Source organism: Momordica charantia, assembly GCF_013281855.1.
Source record: "Momordica charantia cultivar OHB3-1 chromosome 9 unlocalized genomic scaffold, Mcharantia_2.0 BLBB01000009.1, whole genome shotgun sequence".
In the NCBI taxonomy this organism is placed as follows: domain Eukaryota; kingdom Viridiplantae; phylum Streptophyta; class Magnoliopsida; order Cucurbitales; family Cucurbitaceae; genus Momordica; species Momordica charantia.
In genome coordinates this window covers 11,288,757-11,295,650 of record NW_028275167.1, presented here as the reverse complement: position 1 = coordinate 11,295,650, position 6,894 = coordinate 11,288,757, and the positions used below count along the sequence as shown (strand labels likewise).

General features: G+C 37.3%; 1 long non-coding RNA gene across 1 annotated transcript; it reads right to left on the bottom strand.

The window, feature by feature from the left end:
* Positions 1–278: 278 nt before the first annotated feature.
* LOC111023567 (uncharacterized) lies at positions 279–6,499 on the bottom strand. Its single transcript, XR_002603144.2, has 4 exons — positions 6,292–6,499; positions 6,005–6,131; positions 3,609–4,756; positions 279–3,253 (listed from the first exon to the last, which is right to left on the bottom strand). It is a non-coding gene; the product is annotated as an uncharacterized LOC111023567 (long non-coding RNA).
* Positions 6,500–6,894: the final 395 nt, after the last annotated feature.

Below are 6,894 nucleotides of genomic sequence, written 5' to 3'. Positions count from 1 at the left end.
ACAACCATTTCTAAGTAGAAATAAAGCTAAAAAGAACACAAATGAACTCCTTTTTACCCTTGTTGTAAACAATGGAAATCACACCCCAAACATGATTTTTTTTCTGGTCCTCAAGCAAACTTTAATCATTTTATACTCCCCAATCCACGTGCAAAACATAAGAATATCATCATAATACAAGGATAGACAATTCTTTCTCTCATATGTTTTATAAGGAAAGATATCAAAACTCTACCTTCTCCTATTCTCGTAAACCAAGTCAAAACAAGTTACAAACGATCAAAAGTTTCTAAAATTCCTTTCCTTTTTTAACTCAAAAACTTTTTAACAACACTAGAGAATTTGTACACTTTCGTTTTAGCCAAGACTTTTACATTAGGAAGACTGGCTACTAGCTACTAAGGTTTCCGGCAGACTTTCTCGACTTTTCACTATAACCACTTATAAAGGCCGCTTAAATAGTAACTGGTCATAACACATATACAATTAGTTGCACGAAAAGTTACTACAATCAAGGTTACTTATGGTCTGACCTTTGTTCCACCTCGAAAGTCTTTGTTTTGTGCTGTTCTTGCCCACCAATGACTTCATTGCCCTATTAAGGACCTCAATGATAGTATGAGTCAATTTCTGGCCTAATTTGAAGGCCAAGGTTGTGTCAATCAGACTTGATGGAAAAAATATGACAGTGCTGAATCGTTAGAGTAGTGTGAAACTTTGAGCTGCTCCTCTTAAAATCTAGTCACGTATTCTTTCAAGTTCTCGCTTCCCCTTTGGTGGACTGTCACAAGGTGAGATGTTAGATTCTCCATGTAATGACATGAGGAAAATTGGCTAATGAAGATCTTCCTGAACTGATTGTTGGTTGAGATTGACCTTGCAGGCAACTTTTTGTACAAGAGTCGAGCATTTCCATCCTGTGCTGTTTGGAAAGCTTTTCATTTGAGGGCATCAGTTGCCACTTGGAAGTCCATAAGCCCCTCGAAGGCTTCGACATAATCAATCTGATCACTTGACTCATCATAGGCCATCAAGGTCGACGTATAATTTGCTCGGGATAGGGGCATCCAAAACTTTTTATATGAATGGCGACTCGCTGGGTTTGCCATCATCGAGAGTTGGATAAGACGTGCTCTCGTATTTTTGCTTTAGAGCTTTGACTTTGGCGTATAATTTACTCTACATTAGTTTGAACTCTTCCTTGGTGATCAGACTTTGTAGTTCAACTAGACTTAGCTTGGATTGAGCTTTGTTGTTCAAATTGTTCCGAAGGTCTTCCCGTTGGAGAGCCCCACCTTGCATATTAGAGTTTTCACTTCTCGCTTAGTCGTTGAGGCTTTTACGTAGGTCGCCCTCTTTGTGACTTATGTTGTCATCATGTCCTGGGTGGACCCAACAACCTTGATTGCTCCCTTAGCGAGAAATATTGTCCATATCCTTAAGTTGACGAAGGCGATTACCGCCACCGTTAACTTCATCCTTATGAAGATACAGGTCCTCATTGTTTCCAGGTTGCCGACGTTAAAAGCCAGTTGGATCTTACTTGGTAGTGCGAGCATGGTTATTGTATGACTTTTCTATGGCCCACATGCGGCGTGCATCTCGTTCAAATTTACTTGCATGACTACAAGCACCTCTAGGTGTATTGGGTGAGTAGTTTTCCGCCAAATTTTCTTGATAGCTCCTCCTCAGTCTCGATTAGAAAAGGTAGGTTGTTAAGTGAGAATCGGTGGAAGATTGTTGGCAGCAATCTACGTGGTTGGTCTTCCACTAGAGGAATGAGTACCACATCGTTGGCAACTTTGGAGTTCCTCCTTGGCTCCGATCCCATTGCGGGGACTAGGGTTGCTAGAACCGGTCAAAACGGTGCGAGTCATAGCTTGATTCGATAAGACTTATTTAAGTGTCATTTCCCATAGACGGCGCCAATTGCTTATGCAACAAAAGTTGGTCAAGGTCGACCTTGTCAAGGTAGGCTGACTAGGAGAGCTTGGGTGTCCGAAATAATTGGATGTCACTTGGCAAGGAAGGACCTGCACAAGAGAACAAACACTATGATACTCAAGTCAGTTTCAGTTCGACCTTAGTATAGAGACCAAGCTAGAATGCGATACCTGACTGAAAAGTGAAGTGCCTTATTTATAGGTTGGTATCTAATAGGGGATCCAATCGGCAGTTGGACATGTTGAGTTGAAGGTCAGCCAGTCCGGACGTGTATAATATGGGTAGGAGACCATCATCTTGCTTTGGAGTCTTCTTGTCCAATTCTTCGTTAGTATGGAAGGTCGTTCGTGTGGGGAATGATTATTGAAGAGAGACCTTACGATCGGTCCATTCTTTGTCCTCCACGTGGCAAGGTGTTGGTCATCGCCTCCAACAATGTCCATTAGAATCTTGAGATATTAACCACCTTTTTTCATAGAGTGGTTTCATCCGTGAATGAAGAAATCAATTATTTTATTCAAAAGTTGTATATAGATCAGAAGGATCTTGTTGCCTCTTTAAAGCAAGCAAAATCTTCTAAAGTTCCTAGAGTGGATGGCTTCACAGTTGATTTTTAAGAAGAAATTTTGGAAGTTTATTTCAAATAATGTAATGGCTTTTTGTCCTATCACTCGTTGACATATATGTTAACTGTTTAAGACATATTTTTTACCAACCTTATAAACTGTTGAATAAAAAAGTAAAAATAATTTTTTGTTTTTCATTTTTCATCATATGTGCCTCAACTTTTTTTGTTCTTTTTTCAATTGTACTTAAAAAAATCCCCCTTTCCAATTTTAAATTTTAGTCACCTTTATCATTGCTTTTATTTTTAAGATAACAATGTTCTTAAGTAATCAATACTATGGACAATCTAATGTAATATCGAGGAAATTATCTTCTTGATTATGTCATTCATAGCTTTCAAAATTGTACACTTTTATCCCCACTACTTAGAAAATACTTCAATTTAGTTTCTAGTGTTGGGTTTTTCATTAACAAAGTTAACAGGGAAAAAAAATGTAGCTATTCAATAATAAATATAGATGATGTGACAATTTAAAATTATTGAAAATAATTATAAAAAACCTTCACTTCTCCCCGTTCATCCACACCCTCACCCCTTCTTCTCCTCTTTCCTTGCAGAGCTTGCCGCCACAAACGTCCAATGCCCCTATTGCTACCCGACCCGATGACTTCTCTCTCCAACAATTGGTATGAAATGAACTTTCCTCGTTCGTTCAAAATCTATTGAGGAACTTTTCCATGTCTTTCTCAAATATGGAATGAATAAAGAAGATTTATGGTTAGGGTTGGGGATGACAAATGAAAAATGCATATTTACAACAGAAAATAAGTAATAATTTTATTATTTCTTGTATATTAAAGTTTTAATGAAAACATTTTATTTATGTTTTAATTAATCATTTAAACATTGTTGAATTAATTATTTAATGTTGTAATTAATTAATTCATTTTATTTTGTAATATTTTAATTAATCAGTCAAGGCAAAACGTTTTTTTTTTCAATTTTCATTTTTAAACAAAACCAGGTCTTCTTCTTCAAGGGACATCCGATGAAAAAATTTGAACAAAATTCTATGAGCATGGTTTTTCGATTGTACCATGATTAGGCTCGGAACAAATAACTTCCTTGATGGTTTGCACGTCACATGAACAATTTTCTTGGAAATTATTTTTCCAACATCAATAGGTCTTCAAATCGTTCATTGGTCCTCCAGTATGAAGAAGTGCTCCCAATTGTGGCTAGTGATCATGGACTATATGAACTCTAGTAAATTTCCTATCGGAAATCCTTTTTCTTGAAAGACATTCAGGTGTTTGATCTCATTGAATCGTAAGGATGCTACAGCATAGATGAAGCGATTAAATGTGGTCTACTCCTGCAACAACACATTTTTTCTTTTTTTGCTTTTTATGTTGCTTCTCACTTGCTAGTTCCTGCACCGAAATATTAGCCTGTCGTTGTTCCTTAAATGGAACAACAATCTTTCCCTTTCAAGATTTACCCTTGTGAATTGAAGTCGTACTAGCGAACCGCTTGGGTTTGGCTAGAAAGGGAGAATGCAATATTGCAATGTCACTCTCGAGTCCTAAAAGTAAGATGTTCAGCTGTAGGTTCTAGAATAGACGATTGTGGCGGGTTCGCATCAGGCCTGTCCACCGCGGGGGCAACTTCCATCAGAACGTTCTATCTTGCAAAGAAGAATCCTCAGACTGCTTTACCTTTGCTGTGGTCACAGTGGTTGTGGGTCATTGGTTCGGATTTTTGGAGTCTCTCAATTGATGTGGTTTATACTTTCCATTGTGCAATAACACCTAGAAAAATGGTGGTGAAGGGTAGAGCACCAACGAAATCGCCGGAAAATTCATCTTTCCATGGATTCAACAACATGCCCTCTCCCTCATTACTATCGGGGTAGGAATCAGCGACTCAAATTTGTGGCCATTATCCTTAAATCTTTTATCGAGACATTCTGTCAAGGGGTAGGGCACAAATTTATGGGGAGTAGGGGTGGCAAAATTGAGGATCAACAAGATAAATGGTGAACCAATTAATTCTCTCAATTAATGTCCAACAGAAAATTGTTTTCCTTGCTGCCAATACAGCCCATAACTGCCATATGGTTAAACCTCAATTTCTGCCCAAGTTGATTCTATTTCTTGCTGCTTCCATTCCACAGTAGCATCCAACTCTCAGTCCATGCTCCAACATAATGGCGGACCTACAATTATGTTTTCACTTTTCGCCCTAGAGACCCCAAAGAAACAAAAGCTAACCTTAAGGTATATGACACAAGAAGGAATAAATAACAAAAAGGAAAAAGGAAAACCAAATAAACAAACTAGGAGATAAGTAAAATTTATATGAAAATTCATCCCAACCCCTTTTATTATATGGTCCAAAAACGTCAAACATCAATTACGTTGTGAAATTCATGATCTCTCACCACATCACCTCCCTAATAATGCTTTAAGCTGTGCCAATTAATCGTGAATTCCCTTCTTGAGCCATCCTCTGTGACCTTAATTGCTCCATGAGAGTGGACTTGTACAATTGTGAACAGTCCAAACCATCTCGACTTCAATTTTTCTAGGAACAACTTTAACCTCGAATTGAATAATAGGGGTATTTGTCATTCTTCAAAAATTCTAGGCTGATTTTTATATCATGTCATACTTTAATTTTTTCCTTATACAACTTGACAGTCTCATAAGCACTTTGCCGAAACTCCTCTGGCTCTATTAATTGGAGATTCCTTGCATTTCTCCCGACTGCATATAATATCAATTTATTTTCTTTAAGGTCCAAAATGTCTTGTGCTCCATCTTTAATGGAAGGTGGGAAGCTTTTTCAAACACCAAACAGTATGAAGATGTCTTAATGGGGTTTTATTGGATGTTTAATATGCTCATAAAGTGTCATCTAATTTTAGCGTCCAATCTTACGGCTTGTGTTAACCACTTTTGAAAGGATTCTCTTTTATCTGTCTATTTTAAATTTCTACCTCCCCATTTATGTGAGAACAATAAGGTGTAGACCTTATGCTTTACATTGTATTTTTCCATGTGCCAATGACTGGTTGGAAAAATTTAAAGCCAATCCATCTTCCAATCTTTAACGGAAGAGGATCCTTAACCTGCTTTCCCACATCACGCCTAGTATGATAAAATCTACCAAGGTGTTTGGATAAGGACTTTATAGTATAAATTGAACTCTGTTAGGAGCTAACTAAGCAACCAAGTAATATCCTCCAACCATTAGGAGCTAACTAAGTTGGTGTTAGATTGACCTCTGTTGAAAACTGTTGGACGAATGAGTGGAGGGGGCAACGAACCCGAACTCAAACATTTTGGGGTAAAAGATTGTGTACCCTTTAAAGGGATTCTCTTGTCTCTAAAGGGATGGAATCCCACAGTGAAAGCAAGTTATCGCTTTTGTTTGATTTTTCTTTGAAATCGAAAAACACGTAAACAAAATTGAGAAAAAAGGTGTTACCTTTGAAGAATTATTCTTCTCTGTAAAACCAATTGAGTACAGACACCACCACAAGATTACCTGCTAATCTCTGTACCTGTAAAGAATTGTGAGAGAGGTTATCCCACCTCATCACTCCTCCATTCTCCTGAAAAAAGGCATGAGGGTGGTGATGGAGAAAATACATACATGCGCAGCGAAAGTGAGCAATAATCGAAATAACAATCTAGATGCATAATACAACCTAGGATTAAACATGCATGATCATACATTATGATGCTTAGAGATAAGTAGAGAAAAATACAAACCTTTGTAGCTTTTCAAAAATCTTCAAATAGCTCCAATGAAGGACCACCAAGAGATCTTCCTAGCTATTCTCACGGCTTGGAATATAGTGGTGGGACTCTTTTTAGAGAAGGAAAAAATTAGAGAAAAGTGGAGCTAAAAGGAGTTATGTAAGCTTTTTGAAAACACATCAAATGGCCAAAGGTTCCAAGAGATCTTGATGTTTGAACAAAAGCCTTCTTAACTAGGCAAATTACATGCAACTCTTGCATGTCAAAGTTCATCAAAAGCTTACAACACATATTCCACTCATGCATGACATGACTAAGTGTCAAAATGCATGTCTAAGTTCACCAAAAGCTTACAACACACATTCCACTCATGCATGGCATGGCTAAGTGTCAAAAAGTGGATTTTTGAGATTATTTAAATGTTCCACTCAACAAGTTAGTGGAATTTTCCACCAACTTGGTTAAAAACATTATTTTAATCTACTTTAGTCAACCTTTGACTTTCTCTGGTCCAAGTCAACTATTTGATTTTTTCCAAAATCCGATGTTTGATGAAATCCATGCCTCCGATTATGAATCCACATTCATAATTTTAATATTTAAATCCTATTTAAA